Consider the following 15871-nt stretch of genomic DNA (forward strand, 5'->3'; position numbering starts at 1 on the left):
TAGTGCAGCTTGGGATTTACATCCCAAGTCCAGCCAAACTTTTTTGTAAATAAATGTTTTAAACCTTCTTCAAAAACCTTTAAAATCTTGTTTTCAAAAGATCTTCCTCTAGAGTTAGGAGTTTCTCCTAGATAGAGAGTTTTAGAGTTAGGGTTTTTCTTTTGATAGGTTGTTTGATTGTTTGTTTGCAGTGTGCTTGTTTTAGAGTTAGGGGTCTGTCCTAGAGTTATAGGAGCGCCTCCGTCCGGTCAGTTGGCGATTCACATCGCCGACTGATGACTAGGTCTTGGATACGTTAGCGATCCCTTGGTTTTCCTTAGGACACACAGCCTAGCTACACATAGGTTGTAGGAACCACCTGCATTAGCTTAGGGCTAACCTGCATTTAGCTAGGACATATAGGGTGTCCTAAAATCTACAATTCACTGGAATTTAAATAATCGTTCAAGAAGCTTTAATAATTAGTCCGGTCTTTTAGATCGAGTCTAGGATAGAGGTCTAGGTGTCTTAGGCATCCTAGCTTAGAATAGGTACGAAGAACTACGTTGCCTTGATTCTCGTGGAGGCGGGGATACGTAGGCTTCTTTGGATGAATACCAGACCATCCGAGGACTCAGGCTAATAATTTAGAGTCTTAGGATTTGTTGTATTGTTATTGTGTGTTTTGATGTGTTTTTCTTATTTTCTAGTACTGATCATATACCTTTTAGCTATAGCTTGCATGTGTTTGCACATCAGAACTTAGACACCCATTAGGCATGTCACTCATAACCTAGCTATGCTTAGGTGCCACATCTTTCATTTTATTTTATGTGTGCTTATTATATTATCATCAGGAAATGCATGCTTAGGTAGACGATTCCTGATGATTGTTCCCATTTCATATGATTTTTACCCAAACTTCTTTGGAGTTAATAATAAATGGCATAAGAGACCAAGTGTTCGCACTCGGGCGAATTGGGGGCGCCTAACCCCTTCCCCATTCGTAACCAGGCACGGACCTTTTGTATCTCTGGTTATCCATTGCAAACAGAGCATTTGTTTTGGTTCCATGGCTTGTCCATGGATGGCGACTCTGAGTTATTTTCAGATATATCTTGGTTTCGAGCCCTGGCTCCGGATCAGGATGTATCTCTTTCTTTTTATATCGCCACTCATGCTATGCTGTGAGGGTGGCATCCGTTTCGAGAGTTCCTTGGCAGAGCTCTCCTTCACGTTGTGGAGATCTTAGAGGATTGCAGGAGGGATCTCGCGTCCCTCGGCACCGTCCTCAGGATCGGGGTCCACACATCCATGAGAACTTCAAGAGCTCTTCTTCATTTTTTCACTCATATATCCCCCTTAAGAAAATCGCCACAGTCCCCGAACTCTCCGCGCAAGAATCTTTCGCACAGCTGCAGCCGATAAGCGGGAATGTCAGACTTGCTGAAAGTGAATGGATCCTTTGCATAGAGATGGTCGGTCGCTTTAAGCACGAACAAACCACAGTCAAACCTGCATAATAACGGTTGTATTGAGCGAATAAAATTCATACCCTAAAAAAATAAACATTTAAATATACTGACCCATTGGCCTGTTGTGGGAAATTGTCCATCTGAGCATATTGAAAATGGTCTATATCACAACCCCTTTCCTTGAAGTACTCCTTCAACAAAGCTACCTGCAAGTGGTTAACATTGACAGGTTTAGGAAACATAAGTGTTATACGTATAGATTTATAAGTAGGAAAACATTGAAGATGCTAACCCACTTACGGTCAATCCTGCTCGTTCCTGGAACTCCAATCATTTACAGGAATTGCATTCGTGGAACATTTTGGTGACCATATCGACAATGAGAAGAACCCAGTAGCTGTCTTGACATAATGGTAATAATACCATTTGTACTGCTTCTACCTGGTGCTCTATAAGTCTACCATGGAGAGCGTCCTTCGCCGTCTTCCACTTTTCTACCCTCAGCTCCTCAGTCAGTTCGCTCCCCACTGCAGTAAGAGTTCCCTAAAAAAAAAGGAATTCAATGGGATACTACAGATATAATCTTATGTAAACTGAAATGTGGGATGATAGAAATTACACTTACATGTACCACCAAAGGAACGAAGACAATTCCGCCCCTAGGATCTGCTAACCCATCCTCGTTGCAGGACTGTACGTGCTTCCCATAAATATCCACGATCTTCAAGGAAGAAAAGTAAATGTGAGATGTGAGGTAATGTAGATCTTATTGATAAAAAATGACACTTACAGTGCCAGTCAGGTATTGTCTGACATTCCAAAGATGTTGTAGGTCTTCGGCTATTACGTGTACATCATCCTTTTCCATGAGAATATCACTGCAGAATTGTATTAAATTGTTAGTTAATAATTTTCATTTATGATCACCTTAAATCATGGTCTAATATGATTCACATCTACTTGCCTTTTCTCATGCTTTAGGAGTCTCTCTATCAGAGCTGTTCTCCATCCCTTAGGCAACATCCCGTCATCCCGTTTCTTCTTGGGGGGTGGTTTAGGTATGTTGGGGTCCTCCCCCTCTTCCTTCCCTTCCTTCTGCCTTCTCTTTCGGGTCTTCCCTGATAAGTAGGGGCTTTTTCTTGCTCTCCCAGGTTTCCTACTCCTTCCATCCATCTTCACACCCCTTACAATGCTCCCTAATTCGGAATCCAGCACCACTTTCAGCTCAACTTCAGTAGATGGTGCCACTTCCTTCCTCACCTCCATTTCGAATAATCGTTGCAAAGGTTTAACGATCACCCCGTGTGTAGTGCCGAATCTTTCTTCATGTGACTTGGGGTACTGAGACGATACATCTATTAGGGTGGCGGCTGCATCCATGTCACATCCAAGGTCAGCTAAATCCGTCCAATCCTCACACAGCTGCGAAGATAATCGTGCACCTTGAGATGCATTTTCGCCCTTCCTCTCCTCCTCAACCCCCTCCATTCTTCCCCCTGTCCCTTCATTTATTCTCTGCATACGCTCCATTCCTTTTTTCAATTCCTCCTCTAACTTTCCCACATCTTCCTCTCTTTTTCCAACATCTTCCTCTCTTTTTCTTATTTCTTCCCATGCTGCTCTAATCATCTGCCACTGTCTATCGACTACATCTCTCTCTCGCCAAAATTTTTATATGCTTGCAGTCATCTTCACTACTTCCTTCCTTCAATTCACTTTCTACTCCCAAAACTATCCCCTCGGACTCCAACTGTTCCTTATCGGCTTCCGTTGTCTCCTCAACATCCTAATGTTTAAACACGACAGTCAATGATCAAATTTTAAATATCAACAAGTAAAATAAAATAACGTACGCAACATAGTCCTGCTCGACTGCATTACCTTATCCTTTAGGTACTGTGACTTTTCTAACAGAGATACTTTCAATGTCACCAGCACCTGAATATTTGGAAAACATAGTCAGTTAACAAGATAGTAGTATTGATATATACGTTAACAAATTTTTAATATCTCACCTCCGATTTTTTTATCTGTTTCTGCTCCACTAATCGATATGTCTTTGATTTGTTTGCTTTCCAGTCCCATTTAAGCACACGTGGACGAGGAGTTGGATTGGTGGGAATCCAAAATGTGGCATGCTCGTATAACCATACCTGCATACATATGAAACACCATGTTAATCATACTATAAACAGCGCAGTTAGAATATTAAACGTCATGAGTCCAAATTACCTAAATCACCAACGAGCAGCCACCAAGGTACCTGCCACCATTGCTGACTCTGTCTAGGTAATCTACGAGCCAGTCATACACTGCCATCGCCCAATTATACTTGCCAATCTTTCCTATGTCGTCGATGTAGGGCCAGAACAGCTCGTCAGCTCGATGTGCGCTTTTTGTGAAAAGGACAGAGGCAAAAAGATGCAGGAGAACATATTTGAGGGTCTTCTCTATCGAAGCTTGATCTCTTCCTCTAACTATTGCTTTAATCTCATTCTCGATAACCGATGCCTTCACGTTGGCCTTTGGAAATGGCCAGCCAGGCACTTTAGGTTGGGGTTTAGTCCTGTCGAATGACAGAACCCTCACCACCTCCATTCTCTCTCCAGTAAGTGGCAGTCCTAATGCCATTGCAACATCTCTTGGAAGGAAGGGGACATTTATACTCCCTAACATGAACGTTTTACTGCCAAAAGTCCACTTATCGTGGATAGCTCTTACGAGAGGCTTGTGCATGATAATGTCCTCCATGCCAAACAGATGTCGAAAAGGTGTCTTTTCTATGGCATCAAAATGGACTGGCTTGAACTTTATCATGTCCATTGCCGATTTGAAAGAAGCTGGAGAACATCGAGTTGGGACGTATGGAGCCTGCAAAACAAATTACATCGCCAAAATATATGTGGTAAATGAATTAACTTACTATGATTGATACAATTAACAACATACACACTTACATGTGTTTGTCTCTTCTTCACAGCTCCCATTTTCGTCTCCTCCCCTTTTAAACTCCTTTCTGACCTTCTTGCAGGCTTTGTTACTTTCCGTCTATCACTCTTTCGCATCAACATCTTTCAAGGCTTTGCAATGGCTCCTGACCGGATAAAAACTGTATGGCAATGAACAACCAAATCAAAATCAACGAGATCAATTCATAACCCAAAAACTCAGTTATATTGACCATCATTAAAATTCTGATCCTCATCATCTGTAAAAGAAATTACCAAGAAAATTAATAAAATCCAACCCATAGCATAAACTCATATTCCCAATCAGTACTATTATGAAGAAAAGCTAGCAAGCAAACCAACAATTATTACAATTCTCATACTAAGCTGAAAATATGTATCGTGTCTGTAACCTCTAAGATCTGCCTTCTTAGATATCAAGCAAAGCAAACAAGAAACAAAAGAGCTGACCAATAAGTGCAAAGATCAGTGTTCTATATGAATTTTCTCAAACCATAACAACAACGACAAACCCTCAAAACAGATTAGGAGGTCTGTTAAAATTCTGATCCACATGGGCATCAGGCGAGTATTAGCTCACATGACTTAAAAAAAAAAAACTCATAGCATCAGACCTTTTGAGAAAGAAAGCAGATAAGCACTAGCTATTGGAATTCAATGACCACCATTGGACCAATAATTTAATAAATGAAATAGAAGATAAAACAAGTGAACCATGACTGCTTCAACAATGAACATGGGTCTCCACACGGTATTAAAGAAGGCATATCAACTAGAAACTGTGGTCTTGAAATTCACACTCAAGGGTTCCCAGCTACCTATATTGGGTTACTGGTAGGTAAAGGGCGTCTCTGTAGGGCAATATAGGGGAGCTGTACATGGGATTGAAGAATGTGTTATGGGTCCTTAAATGGGGTAGAAGAAGTCCCCATAGAGAGCCATCAACTGCCCACCATGGTCCACAAGTTCACAGAAAAGGGTTTTCAGCTACCCAGGTGGGGTTACTAGTACCTAAAGAGGGTTTTGAAGGGCAATATAGGGGAGCTCCACATGGTATTGAAGAAGGTGTTATGGGTCCTTAAATGGGGTCGAAGAAGTTCCCATAGAGGGGTCATCAACTGCCCACCATGGTCCCCAAGTTTATAGAAAAGGGTTTTCAGCTACCGAGGTGGGGTTACTAGTACCTAAAGAGGGTTTTGAAGGGCAATATAGGGGTTTTTGAAGAAGGTGTTTTTGAAATCCCATTTCTCCACTCCAGAAATTGTAAAAATAAAAGCCTAGCATAAACAAATAGCAGTCGAGCATTTGCATTTATTTTACTCTGTAGGTGGAAATACGATAAGTGATATGTACATGAAATGAAATCGCATTTCTCCATTCCACAAATTAACGTAAAAAAATAAAACCCTAACATAAATCCAGAAGATGGTCCTTAAGTTCAAAGTCATGGGTTTTCAGCTACAAAAATGGGGTTACTAGTACTAAGGGGGGCTTCTCATGGGCAATATAGGGGACCTGTGCATGGTACTACAGAAGGGATTATGGGCCCTCAAATGGGGTAGAAGAAAAATCCATGGAGGGTCCATCGAATCCAGAAGATGGTCCTCAAATTCAAACTCAGGGGTTTTCAGCTACATAAATGGGGTTACTAGTACCTAAGGGGGGCTTCTCATGGGTTTTCAGCTACCGAGGTGGGGTTACTAGTACCTAAAGAGGGTTTTGAAGGGCAATATAGGGGTTTTTGAAGAAGGTGTGTTTGAAATCCCATTTCTCCACTCCAGAAATTGTAAAAATAAAAGCCTAGCATAAACAAATAGCAGACGAGCATTTGCATTTATTTTACTCTGTAGGTGGAAATGCGGTAAGTGATATGTACATGAAATGAAATCGCATTTCTCCATTCCACAAATTAACGTAAAAAATAAAACCCTAGCATAAATTCAGAAGATGGTCTTGAAGTTCAAAGTCATGGGTTTTCAGCTACAAAAATGGGGTTACTAGTACCTAAGGGGGGCTTCTCATGGGCAATATAGGGGACCTGTGCATGGTATTACAGAAGGGATTATGGGCCCTCAAATGAGATAGAAGAAGAGTCCATGGAGGGTCCATCGAATCCAGAAGATGGTCCTCAAATTCAAACTCAGGGATTTTCAGCTACATAAATGGGGTTACTAGTACTTAAGGGGGGCTTCTCATGGGTTTTCAGCTACCGAGGTGGGGTTACTAGTACCTAAAGAGGGTTTTGAAGGGCAATATAGGGGTTTTTGAAGAAGGTGTGTTTGAAATCCCATTTCTCCACTCCAGAAATTGTAAAAATAAAAGCCTAGCATAAACAAATAGCAGACGAGCATTTGCATTTATTTTACTCTGTATGTGGAAATGCGGTAAGTGATATGTACATGAAATGAAATCGTATTTCTCCATTCCACAAATTAACGTACAAAATAAAACCCTAGCATAAATCCAGAAGATGGTCTTGAAGTTCAAAGTCATGGGTTTTCAGCTACAAAAATGGGGTTACTAGTACCTAAGGGGGCTTCTCATGGGCAATATAGGGGACCTGTGCATGGTATTACAGAAGGGATTATTGGCCCTCAAATGGAGAGAAGAAGAATCCATAGAGGGTCCATCGAATCCAGAAGATGGTCCTCAAATTCAAACTCAGGGGTTTTCAGCTACATAAATGGGGTTACTAGTACCTAAGGGGGGCTTCTCATGGGTTTTCAGCTACCGAGGTGGGGTTACTAGTACCTAAAGAGGGTTTTCAAGGGCAATATAGGGGTTTTTGAAGAAGGTGTTTTTGAAATCCCATTTCTCCACTCTAGAAATTGTAAAAATAAAAGCCTAGCATAAACAAATAGCAGTCGAGCATTTGCATTTATTTTACTCTGTAGGTGGAAATGCGGTAAGTGATATGTACATGAAATGAAATCGCATTTCTCCATTCCACAAATTAACGTAAAAAAATAAAACCCTAGCATAAATCCAGAAGATGGTCCTTAAGTTCAAAGTCATGGGTTTTCAGCTACAAAAATGGGGTTACTAGTACCTAAGGGGGGCTTCTCATGGGCAATATAGGGGACCTGTGCATGGTATTACAGAAGGGATTATGGGCCCTCAAATGGGGTAGAAGAAAAATCCATGGAGGGTCCATCGAATCCAGAAGATGGTCCTCAAATTCAAACTCAGGGGTTTTCAGCTACATAAATGGGGTTACTAGTACCTAAGGGGGGCTTCTCATGGGTTTTCAGCTACCGAGGTGGGGTTACTAGTACCTAAAGAGGGTTTTCAAGGGCAATATAGGGGTTTTTGAAGAAGGTGTTTTTGAAATCCCATTTCTCCACTCCAGAAATTGTAAAAATAAAAGCCTAGCATAAACAAATAGCAGACGAGCATTTGCATTTATTTTACTCTGTAGGTGGAAATGCGGTAAGTGATATGTATATGAAATGAAATCGCATTTCTCCATTCTACAAATTAACGTAAAAAAATAAAACCCTAGCATCAACAAATATCATAGCATGCAACTCTATTTTACTCTGTAGGTGGATACGCATATATGAAATGAAATCCCATCTCTCCATTTCACAAATTAATGTATAAAAGAAAATCCTAGAATAAAAAAACAGCAGAACGTTTCTCCATTTCACAAATTAAAACAGAAAACCCTAGCAGCAACAAACAGCATTTACAAGCATTTACAACTACTTTTACTCTGTAGGAAGAAATGCAGTAACTGACATCTATATGAACTCGAATGCCATAGAAAAACGGTTGAAAAAGGATTCCCTCCTCCCACTTTTGCATCTCTCTCAACCTGATTTTCCTTTTAAAAATTAAAAAAATAAGAGATTGAATAAAGGAAGGGAACGAAACGACGTACCAGGTAGGGTTTCCTTCAAATGCGAGGTTTGATACGTGCTTCACCTTCGTCGAGATCGCCGGAGAGATCGCCGGAGAGATTGCCGTAGAGATCGCCGGAGAGATCGCCGGAGAGATTGCCGTAGAGATCGCCGGAGGAGAGGACGAAACAAAATAAAACAGAGACGAGAGGAGAGAAGAGGGAAGAGAAAAGAGGGAAAACTTAAATATTTTTTTATTTTTCTAAGTCAAATCACTCTGTTTCTGCCAGAGGGGCATTCTCGTCATTCGAATTTTCGTAAACCGGGTTTTGACCCCCTTCTGTGATTTTCAACAAACACTTGACCCCTGTGATATTATGTCATTTATTTGTCCCCACTATGTCAAATTTCCTCTAGAAATAAACCTCTAGAAAAGACATTAACTTTCAACAAGAGTACCATGGAGAAGTCATTCACCATGAGAGCATTGGCATCTTTTACAAATAGAAGGCCCCGGTGTCCCCGTGATGCATGTCAGTACAAAGTTGGTTTGTACTTATTTCTAACACAAAGAAGGGATTATCTATTAAAAATCAAGGGATGTTATATCAAACAAATCAGGAAATGATATCTTCCCTCCCTTTTTTTTGTAACGGTTACCTAGGATAGTAGGATGTGAGCTTTCCTTGGCTATATTCATGTTTCATCATCAATGAAAGATAAACCTTAAGATTAACTTAAGCTTTCTCTGGAGAACACCAAATCTATTGTCTCCCCTGTAGGGGAGGACTTCATTTTGGAAACTCGAAAGTATTTCTCCTTTTGCTTCTCCATTAATACTAACTGAGTAAACACTTTCTAAAGTTGAAGATGGGAGAAAACCTTGACAATCTCTCAAGCAGGATGCAGACCCAAGTAACGGATTTTCTCGAGGAATGGATTGCGCTACTTTGAAAACTAGCCCAAACAAAGCTACAAGGTTATATTAATATCAAAGTGGAAGAGGAAACTTTCATCCCTCACCAATAAATGAAAGAGAGTGATATACAGCAAGCCACCCATTTTCCTTGTTAAAATAGAGAGACTATTCTTATTGAAGCATTCCCACCCTCGTCTCTCATTCTGTGGAGATCATGATGCTACTGTTGCTACACATTTTTAATCAGCTAAAAATCTATAAAAAAAAGCCATAAAACTATTTGATTAAGCCAGGAGACCCATTATAAAAAGAGAGGAGTGCATACATCATTTCCCATAAAATCACAGGAAAGGATTTGAGTGGTTATAGAAATTACACATAAAGGCCATAGAAGTGGCCTCCACATCACAGGAAAATTAAGACAACTGCCTGTAGCTTGTGAAAACTAGTCTCTCTAGTTACTTCTACTGTTTCATGGAAGACCCAACAATCCTCAAAGAAAGAAACTGCCAAAATAAATTTAGCTTCTTCTCTTTAGCTAGTAGATAGTTCTCATCAGATTCAACGGAATGCACCATAAGGGACTTGGCTCCTCTTCCTTTTCTCATTGTGAATTGAAGGGATTAGAATGCTGAAATGCCTTTTTAAAGACATTAAGATAAGGGAGCTGTCGAGTCAACTCTAAAAAGATAAGATTATCTAGATTTGTGTTTGTAAATGGACTTGTGATTGGACTTGCAAACAGGATTGTGGATGGGCTTTTGGCCCTGTTTGGATTGTTGGAATTTTCTTGAGAAGTTTGGAAATGACAATATTCCTAACATTTCTTACCTTTTTTTTTACTTAGATAACTTGAACAAACGCTAATCAATCTTTACTTAGAAGGACCTTCAATTTATGATAATATCCCTCTAAATTAACAACAATCCCTATAAATTAACCACAATCATATCATTTCCCCCTAAGTCGTGGAAAGAAAAAAGTTTCTCACTAAAAATTTTCTGTCAGAAATATTTTTCATGTAATCCAAATGGGACATTTTTGAATGTCCATTTATCAAGGTGAAATAGAGGGGTGGACTTGCATATGAAATGGGCTGTGGTAAGTGCAGGCCTGCTATTATTTTACCATTCCTAGAAATCTCACTAAATTTCATATAATAATATTACAAGAAGACTAATCTACACCCATCCACGTGACATTAGTGCAATCTTGACCCTCACTCGGTAGGATCATCACGCTGCTTCATTTTCTTCATGGGGGTCTTCCTTGTTAGAGGTTATTAGGTCATGCAAGAGGTTGCTTGAAGCATTACACCCAAGGTATCTAATTTGGAATACCAAGTTTGTCGCTTCCAGCCCCTATATATAGAGATACAATAGGGTTAATGACTGGTTAGTAGACTCTAGCCCATGTAGGCCCACTACACCGGTCCATTATCTAAAGGGTGTCTTTGGTTAAGGATGGACTATAGGATTTTGAACTTTGGGAGCTACAATGTAGGAACTAAATTGAACAGTTGGTAGATTGTGGCCCTTGGCTGAGATGATCCAAAGGCCATTTTGTCGACCAAGGACCATAATCTTGAGGCATATGCAAAGGAAAACTTATCCCCATGGCTTGTCCTGGCTGATTCGAGCAGGCTTCAATCGACCGTGTCAAAGTCATTAATGATAGCTGTTCTTTCGTCTAATTAACTCTTCTTTACATTTCGATCTAGATTCGATGCTTGGGGTGAGCTTATCGTGTCTTTTGATCTCTTGATCGAGGGCCATTTGTTCGAAACTTTGGTCGTTGATCTTAATAGTTAATACTTACCTGAGGTCATTATGTGTAGTCAAGATTTAGCAGGGGTTTGTGGATATTGTGCTCTTATCTTCTTGATTGGTCTAACCTTTTTTGCTGTTTAGCTAGTCATCTCAGGGTCTCATCAATTTGTCTTCAGCGGGGCAGGGAACTGGACGGATTCGAGTGGTCTTTTGGGTAATATAGGGGTATTTTGGCTATATTTGGATGTAACCATGTTATATACATGAATATGTACTTTTTGTTTGTGTGAAACAACCAATTGCTTCAAAAACTTAATCTATTAGAGATGGCGTTATTTAATCTTTTATACTTTTAACACTCTTCCTCATGTGTGGCCGGCCCCTCTTTTTAGTTGTTTCACATGATATCAGAGCAAAGGTCCTGGGTTCAAAACTCCTTGATATTAAAAATCCACATGTAATGGCTAACCAAAAAGAGGGGTCACATGTAGAACAACCCTAAAAAAGAGAGGGTTCAAAACTCCTTAATGTTAAAAATCCAAATGTAATGGCTAACCCAAAAAGAGGGGTCACATGGGCCACATGTGTTGGGGAGTGTCAAAGTATAAAAGATTAAAGAATAATGATATCGAAACCGAGTTGGGGACCTAGAGTAGAATTGAACAAATAGCCTCTTGAACATATTAGCAATCTTTCCCTTGATTCTTGATTTTTGGCTTTTTTTTCCATGAAAATAGTAAAACTACTCCTCCCATGCCATGTGGCATGTAGGGATTTGTTAGGTTCCGCTCTCGGTTTTAATCTCGGGGTCTCCATAGCAGCACTCTAAGATTAAATAACAACATCTCCAACAGCTTAAGCTTTCGGAGTAATTGGTCATTTCACATGGAAGACTTCAAATGTGAAGAGAAGAATTTCAATGTTGAATCCATGGTATACACAATAATAATGGATCCATGATTGATGGGATTGATACACAATTACAGTAAGAATCAATATCATAATGGAAAGGGCTATAAGATGCAATTGAACGTTATGAGAATGACTGTTACACAATTGACCGTTCGATTGCACATTTGGTATATGCTTAACATGTCAATATTTCCCCTACTACCATAATAATGAACGACTTCAAATGTGAAGACAAGAATTTCAATGTTGAATTCTCAGGTATTACGTTCAGCCAAACATGGCTACCATGATTGATGGGATTGATTCACAATTACAGTAAGAATCATTCTCATAATGGAAACGGCTATAACATGCAATTGATTAATTGAACATCATAAAAATACTGTTACACAATTGACAGTTCAACTGCACATTTGGTAAATGCTTAGTAAGTTGGATAAGGTGTTATTAATCTTTTATACTTTAACACACCCCCTTCACATGTTGACCCTCTTTTTAGGGTTGGCCTACACGCGGTACATGTGTGGCCACTCCTTTTAGGGTTGGCCCGTGGTACATGCGGCCCCTCTTTTTTGGGTTGGCCATTGCATGCGGAATTTTAAGATCAAGGAGTTTTTAACTCAGACTTGGGTCCGGTTCTGATACCATGTGGAACAATCAATTACTCCAAAAGCTTAAGCTATTTGAGATGGAGTAATTTAATCTTTTATACCTTAACAATTTGCAAGTATTTATCGCGTAGAATAGTGGTGAACAGGGAGGAGACAAGCATTGGATTTTGGATGTACCTGGAACTTACCTCGTAGAATAGTAGATAAGTAGTGTTTGGTTGTCAACCTAGTAGAGTAGTTGTATGTGGTGTCATTATATATATGAGAGAGAACGGTTTCTACACACTAGTGTAGATAAGTTATCTACACACTAGCTTAAAATAGAGTGGAGGGTATATTGTTTGGGTGATCAAAACAATTCATTTGATTGGCCCTCACATAGATAGGGTGTCTACAAAAAAATCAGCTCCATAGGATTATCTCAACCCTACGATTTGTGGAGGTAAAATGGACGTGTTTAAACCTTCACAAATCTCTCCATTTTTTGCCTCCACGGTTCGAAGGGTTAGGATGATCCTATGAAGCTGATTTCTTGGGCACACCCTATCTATGTGAGGTCCTATCAAATGAATGTTTTGGATCACCCAAACAATGTGGGCCCCCACTGTATTTTAAGCTAGTGTATAGATAACTTATCTACACTTGTGTGTAGAAACCGTTTTATCTCTCTCTCATATATATATATATATATATATATATATATATATATGAGAGAGAGAGAGAGAGAGAGAGAGAGAGAGAGTCATCCCCAAGAAATTCATGCAAAATTCCACCTTTTGTGGATTTTGGAATGGATTTCCTAGGGAGGGGGCAAGGGTGACACTTCAACATACATACAATGATTAACCAGGAGATATCCTTGGTTGCTTGTCTCCTGGGATGTCAGTGCTATATTTGCAACCAAACAAGGGGTTTTGCTCAATTTTGCTGACATGACACCCAAATGCCGAGCAAAACCCCTAAGCTATCCAGGCTTTTGTGCAACCACGCCCAAGGGTTTGCTAGGCAATGTCGTGGAAAGTCATTTCATGACTCCCTTTTGTAGAGGGAACAACCACCTCGGATGAATTAAATGAATTTGACAAAATCTACTAAAAAGTGAGCTTATGTGACTGTTCTCTCCTACAAAAGTGACCCGGGAAATGGCTTTTCAGATAATTGACTAGCAAACCCCTCTTACTAATGTTGATAAGAATAGCTATTTCAGGTGGTTTGATACAGGATATTTTATATAGTGCCCGACCTTCAAGTCCCTTGTGGGCGGCACCGCCCTTGATGTTTGATCCAACAGCAGATCACTTTTTAAGATGCTGCTGTTGGATCAAACATCAAGGTGGTACTTTTATAGTACTGCCCACAAGGGACTTGATGGTCGGGCACCATATAATTTCTCTAGATAGAGATAAAAACAGAACATGTGTAAGGGGCTATTAGGTACACGCGTAACAAGTAATAGAAAATTGAAGAATGCCAAACTCAAGGGCACCCTTGCAAAATTCAGAGGAAAAGACACCCCATTGGATGCATGTCACTAAATTGCATTTAATACTCATTGATTTTTACATACTTTAAATGCACTTTGGTGACATGCATCCAATGGAGGAGCCCTTTCCTCTGATTTTCATAGGGGCGCCCCTGAGTTTAGCATTCCCCTAGCAAAATTTTATTGTGGTATAACAAAGCTATCCTGCATTGGTGGGGCTTGGCACTATAGACAAACTGTAAAATAAAAAAAAATAAAAAAAAACCTTATGTTGCAAAGTCGTAAATAATTAAATCTCCACACTCATTGGGCTCGACATTGTAATTGAATCCATTGGAGCCCACCATCACCCTTCGGGTTCACCGGGGCTCGGCATCACCCGTTATTCCCCACATTGCATATGGATTCTAATTGAATCTGTTTTCGCGCCCACCATGTGCTAGTTTCCATTTCTTTGTCTTCAAATCCTCATTAATCTACGACACATATGCCCCATATTTCCTCATTGACCATCCACCAGCAATTCTCCTATTCTTGGTTGGTTGAAAATTGATTGTAATTGGGTTCTTTTGGACTGTCTAGGAATGTTTTTCTAGTTTTTAAGATTCTTATAGGGGCCGTTTGGATACGCAGATTTTAGAATCGAGGTTTTTAGTTTGAAAATAGTGTAAAAGAGGGTTCATGATCAAGCTGTTGTATGTTGTCCTGATAGCGTTTCTTGGATTTTAAGTGAGAAATTCAGGTTTTATAAATCTCTCCTGCATCCTGAGATTTTTAAAACCTGGAAATATGGGAGGATCTGCTACTCTCTTGCTGACGGAAAGAAGGGCAAGCGGTAAAAAACAAATAAAAAACGACAGGTGGTCCGCTTCTTCTATTGTCTCTTAGCTAAAATTTTGAAGAAATCCTAGATTTTAGAATCCGCGTATCCAAACGGCCCCCTAGTGTTTATTTTCCGATCTATGCATCAAGGATGCTTTGTTGCTACAATCAATCTTGTTGAATAACATAGGGAATAAAATAAGGCCGTTGATATCCATGTGCCATGTTTTGATGAAAAATCAGGTTTAATAGGTCATTTGTTCAAAAGTTACAGTAAAAACGGTCAAATAAATGGTAACACGAAAAAATATGTTTAATATGTCTAAACAGTTTTTCATTTACAAAAATATAGAGGGGTAAAGTTGAAAAGTTGGCCAAAGAAATGCTTTTAGTACGTTTAAAACATGCTTTGAATGTTTTTCCTCCAAAAAAATTTGTTGTAAAAGTTTTAAACTGAGTATTTATACGTCGAATCTACAAAACACATTTTTTCTTTCGAAAACATGTTTTAAATGGCATTTTGCTTTTAATTTTGAGTCCAGTAATCAGTTTTGGACTCACAGTCTATTCTCAAAATCCAAACCAAACTGGGCCTAAGCATGGTTTAAACCGGCTATCAAAGGCTATTACAATTCCCAAAAAGCTCTCAGCAACCTCTAAGAGAATGTTAAACAAAGTGAGTTCTGTAAATGTTTTAAACACAGTATTAGGTTCGCCAACGCCACGCATTTAAAAAAAAAAGACGTTTAAAACGGTATTTTCCTAAAAATGGTTTTAACCAGTTGTTAAAGGCTAATGCAATTCCCAAAAGGGGAGTGATAAATCGACTCCCCAAATTGATGAATCGACTCCCCAAATTGATGAATCGACTCCCCATGTGTCTTTCTCTCTCCTCTAGGTTAGAGAGAGAAAGAGGAGAGAGTTAGACACATGGGGAGTCGATTTATCCATTAGGGGAGTCGATTTATCAAGCCTAAAATAAAGATAGGATATGGTGAAGAGTGGCGAGGTAGAGGTCTAGAATGTGATGGTGAAGTTAACTCTCTTCTTTTTATTAATCTGTGTACCAAGCAGCTAATAAGATAATCCT

Source organism: Tasmannia lanceolata, unplaced genomic scaffold (genome assembly GCF_043159265.1).
Source record: "Tasmannia lanceolata isolate RefF3 unplaced genomic scaffold, GAP_Taslan_0.1 ptg000023l, whole genome shotgun sequence".
In the NCBI taxonomy this organism is placed as follows: Eukaryota; Viridiplantae; Streptophyta; class Magnoliopsida; order Canellales; family Winteraceae; genus Tasmannia; species Tasmannia lanceolata.